This window comes from Anoplolepis gracilipes, chromosome 7 (assembly GCF_047496725.1).
Source record: "Anoplolepis gracilipes chromosome 7, ASM4749672v1, whole genome shotgun sequence".
NCBI lineage: Eukaryota > Metazoa > Arthropoda > Insecta > Hymenoptera > Formicidae > Anoplolepis > Anoplolepis gracilipes.
Window position 1 is genome coordinate 6,127,622 of NC_132976.1, and position 15,040 is coordinate 6,142,661.

General features: G+C 31.2%; 1 protein-coding gene across 3 annotated transcripts in view; it reads left to right on the top strand.

The window, feature by feature from the left end:
• Lrch (Leucine-rich-repeats and calponin homology domain protein) overlaps nt 1-15,040 on the top strand; it is a 43,352-nt gene that overhangs the window by 10,067 nt on the left and 18,245 nt on the right. Inside the window, exon 2 of one of the 3 annotated variants that reach the window (XM_072895493.1) lies at nt 11,384-11,500. The exons of the other annotated variants lie outside the window; for them this stretch is intronic. The gene's annotated coding sequence lies outside the window, so the exon portion shown is untranslated. The remainder of the gene's footprint in view (nt 1-11,383; nt 11,501-15,040) is intronic. 3 annotated transcript variants of the gene reach the window in all.

Below are 15,040 nucleotides of genomic sequence, written 5' to 3' on the forward strand. Positions count from 1 at the left end.
TAATTGTATATTTACTTTTACTCGAACAAACTTATTACTTTTGTTAACAAACTTATGAAATATAGATAAATTTTATTTTGATAAACAACAATCTCGTGAAACTTTTATTGTTTTTTTTTAACTACTTAGTTTTTCTAATTATTTTAAATGAAATAAAATTAGTTCAAATTTATGAACCTATTAAAAAGAAAGAGATGGAAAAATACTTTAAAAACTCCATAATTAGTTTGTAATACTGCGATGTGTAACTTTGACAGTATATATTTTAGTGTTTCATTTATATTCAAAGATTTTCAATTCATTTTTACTCTTTCATAATTATTTAATAACTATTCATACTGCCTTCAAGTATTCATTCTTCATCTATTATATAAAATAACGCATCTTAATAAGATTTTTCGCACTTCTCGATATTCATAGAGATTTAAGATTCTGTCATTTGTTAGATATACTACATGTCATTGTATCATATGCGCCATCATTCCTCTTGTGTATCGCATGTGCAACGCAACATGGTTTCGTTGCTGGGTTATAATTAACTCTATCGCAGGGCCGCACTATATCATCTCGCTTCGGTATGTAATGTCACAATTTTGTGCTACTAGTGCTTATCTGGCGCAGTGTGTAGTAATTAATGAATATATCATAATATTCTAAAAAATAACATGAAACAAAAGAGCAATTTTTCACTAACAAAAAAAATATATCCAACATTACATGGATTACAACAAAATAAAATATGAATATAGTTCTATTTACAGAATGTTTCTATAAAGCATTGGTTAAAGTTAACTGAAGTTTCGCTAATTCTCTGTTTCTTTTTTTCTCTTTGGAAACCTCATATAAATTAAAGTTATTTTACTTTAATTGACTTTGTCTCTAATATTTTAGAGAATAATTTTATGTACGAAAGCATATTTGGAAATAACAGCGTTTCTCTCTCCGTAAAAGCGTAATTTAATTCCATGGAATCTGATTACTGCCCATTATAATTTCGAATTCACTTTTTGATTTGTATAGATCATTAATAACTATAATTTATCTCTTATTCTATTAACAAGACATTTATTCAAAAACCGCGAAAGCTTTCGAAAGTTGTTGTTGATCCAAAAAGAATATTTACGGTTAATAAGTAGTTCTTTTGTCAAGGAATTGCCTTCGCTCTGATGCACTTGTTGTTCGAAGATAGTATCTCCCGCGGATTATCGATGGCTTAAATAGAAGAAAGCTACACCAATTAAACATTTTTTGTTTTCTTTTTCGATATTTGCAATATTATGTTGATACTGTTACTTATACTTTTATCACTATGATATCGTCGTTAGATATTCTTATTAGGCACTTACAATTTCGAAGACCAAAATAAAATGTTCTATTTTAATGTGATATTTACATTTGTAGACTAATTTATATGCCACAAAATTAATAAACTTTAATGTTTATGCAAATTGTATGCAAAATTATTCCGCTATCGCTTATATTTATCAAAATGCTAACTTGCTTCCTTTGTATGACTAATACATCAAATATTTAACACATCAAAATATAGTTGATCATCATTAATTAGCATTTCTTGAAAAATAATATGTATTTTAGATAAATAACAGATAATGCTGAAAAATAATACTATCTATAAAAAGATGACACGAAATATCATGTTTCAAACATATATATTTTTAAGATAGAGACAGAGAAATAACGTATTTTGTATACACCGTGTTGTGCAACTCGACTGTTATAGAGGCGACCCGCTTTGTTTACATCATTTACGCCGAATGCTTAAAAGACTTGAAAATATCAGGAAAACATACATGCTAAGGAAATCAGGGCGGCAGAGGCACGTCCTGTCGCGCATTCAACCGTATTTTCAAATGTCATCTATGCACATAATGCAAAAGAGATCTGTGAACTTTCGCTTGGGTCATAAATAACGGTAATTACTCTCCATCATGAGTGAATTTTTTTATTTCATGTACAGTCTACGTAAATTGATTCTGCAGGTTTAGAATTCCTTCAGCGGAATTTTTTAATCTTATTGTAAAGTATGAATGATATGATTATATTTTATCTTAAGAGAATAAATTTGAGAATGATGAAAAGAGTTTTTTTATTTTAAAAACAATAGTTTTTCAAATATTTTGAGCTGTATAAAATGATTTTTAGATATGCATTTTTTTCTCAGAAATTGATTGATCCAACTGTTATCATTTTTTATTCTGTTCAGAAATAAGTAAATGATCGGTTTAAAGAAACTTTGATTTCATTAAAAGTTATGTATGATTAAAGTTGTAAAAAATGTTTATTCAAATTATAATAAAAATTTAGAAAGAACATACTTAATAAAACGAACGGACAAAATTATAGCCAAATATATGAAAAAAATAGAAAAAAATTATTCAGATATATTAACCTAGTGTTAAAAAAAAGGAATATAAAGGCAGATAATTTTGTCTTATTTTTTCCTTTAAATTAATTTAAGATATTTTAATTAAAACATTAAAATCAATAGTTCCTATAAAAAATATCTATTATTATTAAATCTTTTGCGTGAAACAAAATCAATTAAAAAATTTCTTTAACTTTATGATCTCGCGCATATCAGCTGTGAATTATCATTAATATTGACCATTTTTATTTCATTTTTTATGATTAGTAATGATATATATACATGTCAACATATACCTACGTATAAGCAATATAAAAGTGCTTGTTTAGTAAATGTTAAGGTGTTTATGATGTCTACATGACTTTTCGCGTCGTTAGGATATGACCTATATATCGATCTATCGACTTTAAAGTCAGCTCTTCCGTTTTAGCTATAGATAAATTTGCACTGTAGTGTCAACGGCCATCATTATATGTTTATATGTGTGCAATTACGTACTTGCATTTGCTACATACAACGATGTAAAATGCATTTAATCGCCGTTTGATTGCCCATCCTTGGTATTTACAAGTAATATAAAGTATATAAAGACCGGTCATTATCGAGCGTTTAATCCATGAGTGATTGATCGGTGAGGATGCGCTCGAATTAAAAATAGCTCTTTTCTACAGATTTCTCGATTAATTTGCTATTTTCAGCCAGCTTTTATCACTTTGAGAAAGTTTACACAAGTAACGATTATATTATGAAACATTCCTTTTGAAGTTGATCATCGTTATATATGGTCTCAACAATGACATAATATACGATACTAGGTTTCTATTATGTTCTTCCATGCGCTCCTGCGATATATATCTATGTATTCATAGACATTTTTAGAAGCACAATTCTCTTGGGAAATCATTTTCCCAAGATTTAATCTTTTTATCTTCTCGATACGACGCGACGCATTTATCTTTTTTTCTTTTAAAGCACATACTCGACTTTAATCATTAGATATATTATTTTCAATTGCTGTATGATCTTCTTTTTCTTTCTTGCACATACCTGTGTTATTTTAAATGCAAAAAATGTCAAAATGAAAAGAATAAATTTATCTCGGTCGTTAGCTTCTTGACGCATATATAGTGACATCATTTTAACGCTTTATCTCCCAGCGATGTCACGTAACGCTATTAGCATCACTTTTCTATTTAAATTTAGCTTAGAGTCTGACTTTTTAATGTTGAAATATAGATTCGATAAAAATATATTTACTAAAATTGAAAATGACAAGACTAATTCTGAAACAGTTATATAATTTAATAAAAATAACGTAGTTTTCTCTCATCTACGCAAAGAATTTTCAATTTCACAATTCGGCCTCGCAGATCATCCTATATTCTTCACTCGTACGAATTCAATCACGTTGGTTTGCGTATTCAGGTCGCGACCTGCAATCGTCTTATGGACATCTATATAAACTTTTGATAAACTTTAAAGTGCCTTTTTATGCAGACTTCCACTAGTACTAATGCAGAATAAAATTTAATAAAAATTTTTAGAAATTTTGTACGAAATTAATTGATTATGTGTGCGCGTGTAAGAAAGAGTATCATTTTATTTAACAATAAAATTCAAATTTAAAGTTCAATTTTATATGATTGCAGGAGAAAATTAAAGAAAGCACGAATAATTCAGGAAGTTTCGTACTGTATTCTTCTGAATGAGGCCAACCTTCGTACAATTATAAGCCCCGTTGTTTGGTCGATTTGCTACGAATTGTCAATGGTCGGCTGCACCACCGAAAGTGCAGTTATCTTGTGCCACCCATTGTTGCACATGCACAATATCGTATCTTCCGATCGCTTATTGTATGAACCCACCAGTGTTTCCATTGCACGAACTTTATCTGATAAAAGATAAAAGATAAAAACATAAAGGTTATCAACGAGGCCAATCTCTCTCTCTCTCTATTTTTTTTTCTCTCTGTGATATATTTCTTAATAAATCTTTACACACAACTTATAAGAGATTTATGAAATTTAAGAAAAATTTAAATAGTACGTTTCACACTCATCTCATTAATATTATGAGAAAGTTGTTAATTTTATTTAGAAAAAAAAAATTTTACATATTTCATATATTTCTTCATTATTCAAAATAATAAGTAATTGAAAAAGTATTCATTTATTTTTTGACATTATATTTCATATAAGTAACGTATATTTGATAATTATAATTATAAAATAAAGTAACAATTATAAAATAAAGCGAAACAATAATCAGATTTATTTTTAAAAGAATCTAATGAAAAATGCATTCAGTAACCATCGAAACGTTGTTTAGGATCGTTCGACGAATCCTTTCATCTTTTGATTAATACAATTTTCTTGCAGCCGCACAGGTGACAAGATGCAATTCGCAGAATGCCAGTTGGCATGTATCTAACGATTGAAAGATCAAAGCCGTTTTCTGCGGAACGCACTTTTCGTGTACACGCACGAAGGCATTTGCACGACGCGTTTAATTTCGTATTTGAATATTCGTGCTGACGTGCATTGTGCGTGAAAACGCATGAAAATAGAGAAAAGGGTGACGTTACTCATACTCCTCGCGATTTTTTTTTTCTCTACGAGTGCTATATTCGCATCCGAAAATGTAGAGTTTCCATTTGCAAGCTACACCTTTAGCATGGCGTGCGCAAAGCATTATCGCGAGTGGAATAATGCATCGTGAACGAATAAAAGTTGCGATAGCTAAAAGTGGGCAGCTTATGCATATGTATAGAAAACATACGAGACAATGCAATACGGCTTTTCATCATTCATTTCACTTGGAAAAATTCTCTGAACGATTTAAAGTTGATTTTTTTGTCAGAAATATTGAAACGATAGTTTTTAATTGAAAAACGATTGAAAAATGATATTGTATGAATAATATCAAAATACATGCGCAATAAATATCATGTCTGTGTCAAGAATAAATATATGTGATATAATTTTGTTAGATAATAAATCACATAAAATTTTTCTATATATTAAATTTTAATAATTAATATTTTGTAAATATGAGCTAAAGTTATATATATGTTATGAATGTGTTTCTCTCCCACGTGCTTCGATAGTTATTTTCTTCTCTTCCATGTTATCGATGCGATCGCTCGACTATATATTAGTATAATTTGTAGGCCGTTTCATAATTAAGGCTAACTCAATCTGTGAAAGCGCGGCTCTTGGCTTCACGGGTTTAAATTAGGAAACGCGACCGCGCGTGGATAATACTCGTGGAACAGAGACCGATGAATTCGCCTCGATGATCATCTAAAATCGACACTGTGTGCAAATTATGAGGAACAGAGGCGTCTTTTAGCCTTTCGCATTCGATCAAATCTCAAGCTGATTTATACGAAATCACGATAAAAAATATGGGCATAGTGTGATAGAAAAGATATAAAATTCAAGAAAACATATGTTCTAAAAAAATTGATATTATAATATACATTAAAAAATTCTGATACAAGATAAGATTAATTTTAATTGCGATATAGTAACATATAGTTATACTTGCTCTAATTCTTCGTATATACTATACGTATTAAGATTTAAAATTTGTATAACATTAAAATACGTATAAAAATTTTTACGATGTAAAATACGAATGGATATATTAATTATATAATATAACAGCACATTAATTTGCTCTAATTCTTCATTACATATATTTTATATATGTATCGTTTTTTTTAACGTTTCTCATTCTCATTGTCAGCATTATATTTGTGTGAAATAACCACAATGTCTTATAATTGTACAAATTTGCAATAAATTAATAAATTTATAGCTTATACTTATAGTAATGATATAAATAACTTTTTTATAAATTGCAATAAATCAATAAATTTATAGCTTATACTTATAGTAATAATATAAATAATTTTTTTTTATAATTTTACATATAATCAGAATCGTAATGAGAGCTTTGTATTGATTATTATTAGAGCTTTTATTGGCAAATATTATTATCGGTGAATATTTTTTCTCGAGTTTTTTTTCCGGAACATTCATATTTTTTAATTCGAGCATTTTCTTTCGGGTCAAATGTAATTATGTATATACAACAAATGTGTATACATGATTGATGCTTGTTATTTTAACACTAAGTTTCTATAAAGAGGAGAAGTAAGAAGTTGCGAAGGAAATCTTTCAGTACATAGTAATTAAAATGGCAATTGTCCTATTGAAAAAAATAGACTTTGTTTGAAATGACGCTAGTAATGAGAATACAAAAATAAAATCCCTGCGGAATTAATTGGATATAATCGGCTGACAAAATATTGCGAAACTAATTAATTATTTTTCCTAAACGTATACTTTATAAATATAATGTATATTATTATATAAATATAACGTACATATGACATATGTTATGATACATATTATGCTATAACAATTCTTTTTAATCTTAGATAATAGAACGATGAATTTTCAGCCATTCTTAAACCAAATTTTTTTAGGAAAATTATTATCTGTGACAATTTTTTAAATATCATAATTACAGTCAAATTAAAATTAAATTCTAAAATAAAATTTAAATAGAAACGAATAAGAAATAAGGAAAAATCGAGTTAAAAAATCTATTAAAGATCTCTAGGCTTGTTAATTTTGTAAATCGGCACCAGCATAAAATTGAAACGGAAAAAATGTCTCCTTTGTTCTTTTGCTATATGTTATCCACATGCGCTCTGGTACGTCTGCTAAATGTATTACATGCATCCATAATCGCACGCAGTCTAACGTGTGGTCTGAGACTGCTGCATGCACAATACGACGCACTGTTCGACACGCATGAACCGCATATCATCCACACAAACCGGATCGTGAAAACTTGCTAGAAAACTTGTCTCGTACACGACGTCTTAGAATAAATTTTTACTAATCATATATTTTTTATGAGTTGACATTTTATATATTTTTAAGATTTTTTTGATATTTTTCTTTCGCATTCGTAATCTGTTCCGGCTTTGATTTGTATAATTTTGAACTCTGCGTATGCTCTGCGAATTTTCACGCACGTAATTCATGCCTCGTCGAATCGTCGTGTACCAGATGGTCGACAACTCGCTGTCGTGGAAATTATCTCTGACAGCCGGCTTAGATGGAATCCAAACACCGTACACCAGAATGTGCATTCGAGATTTCAGACGTTACAAGCGTCGACGAATTCCATTTTGCCAGAGACATATGAATATTTTATCCGAATACTAACTTTAAACATACAGATTCGGGCGTATATCCGAGAAAATCCTATTTTAATTCACATATGAAATCTTAAAATAGCAGCAGCATCTATAAAATTAACATTGAGTATTTTTTATTGTTTTAAAAAGATTTGTTTTTTTTTATATATATTTATATGACAAATATACAGAGTGTCTTAAAATCACCATAATCTTTTTAAGGGCGAATTTGAAAATAATTTTTCTTCAGCGAAAATATAGAGGAAAGTCATTTTTTGCAAAGTTCTAATTTTTACCATTATATATTTTTTTTATAACCATGCCTTAAATTAAAATTTTGTTAAAGTAAGCTCTACTTAAAATTAACTGAGAAATGCAATTGTGTTAATCTTTTAACTTCACAAAGTTGTTTGCGAAAAATCTCTTTTTTTCAATCACTCGAAAATTATTGATGCCTCAACATTTTCGCTGAAGAAAAAGCGTCTCTAAATTGACTAGATAATCTGCTCTTAAAAGAATATATGACGGTTTTATGATATCTCAATTCACAGAAAAGTATATTATATAAGTCAATAATACGTATATATTGAATAATACATTAATATTATTTTAATATGACATTTAATGCAGAAAAAGATTTATTAGGTATATTATCGGTTATTACTTATGACCACTGCGATAAATAATTCCGTAGGAAAAACCGGAGTTTTACCTAGACGAAGGTGCTCTTGAATTCGTGACGTCCGATCGAGTATGCGAGTCTCGTTCGCACTTGTGCGTCGCCGGAAGTTGCGGCGGTCCGTCACAAAAGCGATCGTCCTCCTCGCTCTCTCCCACACGGTTCTCCAGCCGTACTCTTCTTCGTCTTTGACGCGATCTCAACCCGCCGATGACACGGCAATAGGGACGGTTCAAGGACAGCACGCGACGACGAAGAGCCTCTTCCAGTCGCTGGACGGATGCGCCGTGTGAACTTCTTTTCTCTCCCTGCATAATTCTCTTCCCGTCCTTATTCTTTCCTCTCACCGGCGCATCTCCCGCGATGTTGTTTTTCTTGCTGGTCTCCTCGACGGCGTTATATGTCGCCACCGTAAACAATGACGGCGAAAGTCAATTACGTGAAAATCGCGATTCGCCAGGTATGCGAAGCGTATCACAATTGGCTCGCGTTGCGAATTGGAATTTCTTTACTTTCGAAGAAAGATATTTATCAATTCTTCATTCCTCTTGATCGATCTGATAACTGTACGTTATAGTGGAACTAATACAATTTGCGTAATGTAACAATGATGATATTATTAAGGCAATTTAGAGATATGGCTTTCTCACAATCATGAGAAGCGGAAAAGATGCGATCTAATATTCTCTGAAGATCTTGTATCATCTTATGTTGGAAAAATGCATAATGTTATGCTTCAAATTAAACAAGATATCAATCATAAATTAAGAAGATAAATAAATTGTAAGATATTTATTAAATTTTTAAAATTAATTTATTACATTCTGAAAAAAATTAATAAGGCTATATAAAAAAAAAAACATTAACGCGTTTGCGTTGCTTAATATGTAATATTTTTCGTATATCAATTATAATAATTAAAAAAATTAATCAAACCATACGCTCGTTACAAACATTGTGAAGTAATTAAGCATAAAAACTATTTCTAAATTCTTCGAAAAATCCGACTTTTTCCTTCTACTAATTCCTATCTTTTTTTTGGGCGTGTCTTGCGCAAACAGTTTCACTGCAAACATAGCGGGGATGCATCCTGCTCTGTATGATGCAGTTTGCACAAAATTCTCGACTAGTCTTCCGTAGAGGTAACTCGGTCAAATTTCACGCTGATAAGGCCGTGAATATTTCACTTTGTTGCGCGATACCCGCCGGAGTGAACAACGCGCGCGCGAAATACCTTGCTTAGTACTTGACAGCATGGCAACCCCCATGGGCAATATTTGCCATGGGGGCGTTATCGATCGTGCGTCCTCTGTTTCCCTCCGTTTCTGAGAGACAGCCTTTACGTGTGTGGGCTTTCATAGCCCCGCGTATCTCGCACAGGATAACTTAACGACGTAAAGTCTTCTTCTTTTCTTCTCTCCGCACGATTTTTTCTAGCCACACCTTTTGCAGTCGCAGGAACATAGTACAAGAATAACATGGGACACAATGGATATAGGGAATGTAAATACACCCACTTTCTTTTATTTTCCTTTTTTTTTATATAGAAAAAATATTAGAATCAAATTTCTGTCATATATTGCAAGTTACGAGATATATAAAGTACAGCTGAAAAAAATAAATGCTTATGGCACTGAATATACTTATCTCAAATATAACACTTATCGCCGATTACGAGCGATCGTAACATGTAAAACCACAGACGTCGGATCGATATTACGTTATATGTTATGATATATCGTTGCACAGTCATTCGTCATTCGATAGGAATAGATTCCTCATTTGGCGCCGGAAATAATCAAATTTATTATGAGCTATTGCAAAGAGAAGAGGAGAAAGAAATAAAATGAACGTAGAACAAAAACACAATGATTTCTTTTGAAGCCCTTAGAAAATGTTCATGATATCAATTTTATCATACAAACAAAATCTAAAAATTACATTTATCTTTTTCTATATACTAAATTGACGTCTGGAGAAATTATTTTATTATATATATGATAATATTGAACGATCAATATTGTTCAATTTTTACGTACCTTGAAAGTGCAATTTTCCCGTCAAAGAAGGGATCTCTGGCGTCAGTGCGTGACATGTTCCAATTAACGAAGAACCAACATCACCTGCAACTCATGGTCAACGACGGCAAGTCACGGAGACGAGACTTTTTTGCTTGCACGAACATTGGATGAATCGCACGAGACACACCCAGAAAATAGAGGAATTCGTCCTTCATTTATACATCAGGATTTACATCCGACACTCAAACACGAGACTTACAAGACTCGTCTCAATGCACAAATAATAACATGTAAAATGGTATATTCATGGTATCATTATTATGAACAAATCGTGTATTTTGCACTCAATATATTTCATTACGAACGTAAAATAGAAAATTCAGTTCTTTAAATTTTATTGTTTTTCGAATAAGATGTACAAAACTAAGAAAATATTTAATCAATTTATATCACATACATTTAAAATATTATAAATATATTTATGAAATTTTATATAACTTCTTTTTTCATAGAAAAATATGAGTGTCATAACGCGTGTCAATAATCTCTTACGCTCATAACTAATATATAAAAAAAAAGATTGTATAAGAAATTTTTAAAAAATACAATTAATTCTTTATGAGAATTAATAATAAATAGATCCATTACTCTGAGATTTAGCATTAAATCGAGTATTAATTTTTTTCTGTTGTAAAGGTATTTAAAAGAACCGTTTCATTTCTATCATCGACTAACTTTATTGTGCGTCATCATATCCTCAGGTGTTAGTGATGCGGCAAACCGGCTCTGAGTCTAAATAAACTCTATCCATTCAATAGCGACATTAAGCAGTCTATTTTACCCTAGGGAAACATACACGTCCCATTCAACTGGATTCATATTTAAATTTCTGCATTTTGTATCTAAATTTCGTACAACACAAATAAAGTTGAGCAACATTATCGATATAATTAAATTATAAAAAAACTAACACAGAAGATATTAATTTTGGTTACACAAGCTATTCATTCTTTTCATAGTTTGTTAGAATTTTTTCCAATTTACAAATGATTTTTCATTGTTATATCGCGTTGCAACAGAGTCGGCTAGTTAAGATTCGAGGAAATGACCAAGCTACCTTCAAGGCTACCTATTACAAGAACGCACACTTCTTCGGGTTGCGTACTTAGATGGAAACCTGAACTAGAGAAAGAAAGGTAGGTAGACGCCACCAGACAAGCGCTGAAGCGACCGTCTCGCCTAGACGGACATTTATTTCTTCCCGGCCGTTGGCCTTGCATGCTTCAGCACGTGGAGACTAACGTGAAAACCGTGAGGTAGACATTTTCCGCTTAACACGTTCACGCAATTTCACTTTCCGTTTCCATATATTGTCTATTTTGCATCAAGTTCATTACAAAAGACAGAGTTTTTAATTTGGAACCTGATTGTTTCTGATTTATATTCTTTCAATAAAAAAAGTAATTTTTTAAATAATTTAATTATTCTCTTGTCGAATATGTAATACCAGATTCGAATTTGTCTATTAGCCACAAATTATGGAATGTTTAATATATATTCTGTTCTCGAGATTACAATTAACATTAACATTTAATTAATTTAACAATTACCACTAATGCTAATTAAATAAAAATACTAATATTTTTATAGAAACAAATATAGTACAGCATAATAACTTTCCAGCAGTATTTATAAAAAATTAATCTTTAATTTCAAGAGTAAGAAAAATGTTTTTATTTAGCGAAAAAGATGAATAATCTAACAATAAGACCATGTTTCATAACCGGTCGTTTATCTTGAATAGGTGAAATCCACGATAGACAGCAAATACGTAGGAGTTTATATCAGCAATAAAACTGCCACGCCCTTTATCAGTAAATAATGTCATAGTGTGTGCGTCACGCAAATTGCGTATCGATCCTCGACTCGGTAAAACCTCGACCTTGGTCCTTGAAAATATTCGGGTGCATCGACCCTTCTTAAAATGTCCTGTACAGTCACCATGAAGGGCATGACTGTGATATTTATCGAGAAGTCCAGTCCGACCGTTAGAAACGGAAGTGTAGATATATTTATAATCATTCGCACGCGCGGTTCCGCTGATTTTTATCGGCGTGATCGTGAATTTCAAATCAGTGTATGAGTAACCTCCATATGTTCAGCGATAACATATAAACACGAAAAAAAGTATAGATCTTTCGTAATAAATCAAATAAAAATAGAGTATGATATTCTCATAATGTAACAACATGTTATTAACGTTAATTATATCATATTATAAGTATTCATATGTCAACATTAAATTTTAATTATTATTACATTTATTTTGGTCCTACATTATTATTAAGTACTTTTACATTTCGAAATAAATCTTTAGTCTTTCTCTTCCTCTTGAAAGCGATATGTTTTTACCGTACAATAGAAACGTATTTTTTCTGACGATTTCTAACAGTCTAAGAAACGTACTCAGAGATGAGAGTCACGTTTCTTGGCGCGGCTCCCATGCTTTCACCGATTTTGTTTCTCGCGAAAAAGAACTTACAGAGGAAGAGTCAACCACCAGCACAACACATGATTTTTAATTTATTGAATTATGATGTGTCATATGTTATCCGCGGAACAAATACCACAATAGAACGCTGCAATATATCAGTTCATGACGCGACACTCTGCCACAGTATTTTGTCATTTTGTACAAAGAGACGGCGTTGGAAGGGAATTCAATATTTCGTGGGAGTTGCTCATGGGGTTGGCAAGGGGACCGTCAGACGGGCCGACGCCCCTGCATTCGATACTCCAACTATTCCAGACCAACAAATGCTTAAATTGGACAGAGTATCGATATTCTGAAATGTTATTTTAAGACGCGCGATTCGATTGGACAAATGTTTTGAAAAAATATTTTTCAACGCCAGAATTATAACGTTCATCATGTAAGAAAAGTTTCATCGTGGATTATTCATAATAATAATTGCATATTATTTTAATTAGCATTAGATAACATAACTAACAAATAAATTGCCTCATTACTATTCAACATTTCGATTGTGCTGTATACTCTATCGGAATATTGACTTGCAGTTATTGAGAGCATCATCGATACATCGAACTGCCGTGAGAGTATCGTGAGCATCCCTATTCACGCCTTGGCTCTTTTCCACCCCATTCGAATTACTGCCGTTTCAATACACTTAGTTCGCGAAGAATATAAGAAACGAGATCGATTAACGAAGTTACATTCATCAGGACACACCCTTGGGTTATAATCGCGTAAATTGCTGTAGTTTTGAATGAATAAAGATAAATTATACTTTATGCTACGATATATAAATTATGCGAGTGCACTGCATAATATAACCCCTCTGAGTTATTGCAATTTACTATTCCAATAATTGTGCACCAACAATAGAGAAAACTTGAAACTAAATTAATGTAATAGAATAGTGATATACGTTATGCAATAATATTTTTGATCTTTTTATAATCATTAAATATTCTATTGTATATAGATGCACAGAAGTGATTACTATTTATTACATATTTATGATCATAATTCACGCGCATAAATTATAACAAAGTAAATATTATATAAAGATATTTCTTATAAATTTATCTTGTCGATGAAAATCGTTGAACAAGTTTTGCTCTCGATTTCTTTAAAGGAAATCGCATATCCTGTTCATGCAACGATTGCCAATTTCCGTTGATCGACAGATTCGGAATCTAATTCTCACCCTCACAGATTGGAGTAAATTTGGAAAATTTCCGTGAATTAATCCATCCGTCTCTTTTTCAGTTTTTCTTAGTTTATTTCAATAAGATACACGGTATATATACGTATACGTATACGTATATCAAGAATTTTTATATTACAAAGCGCTTATGTCCATTATTCACTAGTCTTATATCCTGCATTTAAACGTCAAATGTCGGGTGTAATATCTTAGTGTCCTCGCTTTTTTCTCAGTCACATATATTAAAAGACATATCAAAAACAGAATCCTTAAAACTAAAAAGAAATTTATTTATACTGTAAGAGCTAAAATTTCTTTTTCATTAAATAAAAATAAAAAATATATATAAAACTAAAGAAAAAATTAGAAAACTATTTATCTGTAATGTATAATATAAATAATTGTATGTTTGATTTTTTTCAAAACTCTTACACAATTATATTATTTTTTTTCTACTACTCGCGTTGAAAGAACCTGCTCCGTAACCAATTTCGAATCGGCAATATTCGCGAATGTTTGCAAGACTCGAAGACTAGCTGTTATTGATTAGGAAGAAGGTTCGAAGCCGGGAGCAGCTGAGCTACCCTTGTCCTTTCCCTGCATTTCGAGGCTGTGTGCGCACGTGGCCGTCGCGCCCCATTCATAACAACCCCCCAGCAACACCCTAAGACCGCCCTAACAGGAGCACAGCTGTTGCCATGGGAGACATATCGGTACCTTATTAAGACAGTTCGATAGTATTCCATTAATGAGTTTTATCGGCCAATTGTGGAGATATAGGATCATTTATTGCTTGTGCGACATAATTTAATTATTTTGCTCAAACTATTTTAACGAAACAGTAAAATTTTGCCATGCAGAGTAACAATTTTTAATTGCAAATTAGCGCAAGATTTATTTTAATCTGTGTTTTCATAATATTACGAGTGCTCCAATTTCTTATTAAAATTGTGTGCTAAATCTCTTGAAATTACATTTTTTCAATCATACTCATCGTACTTT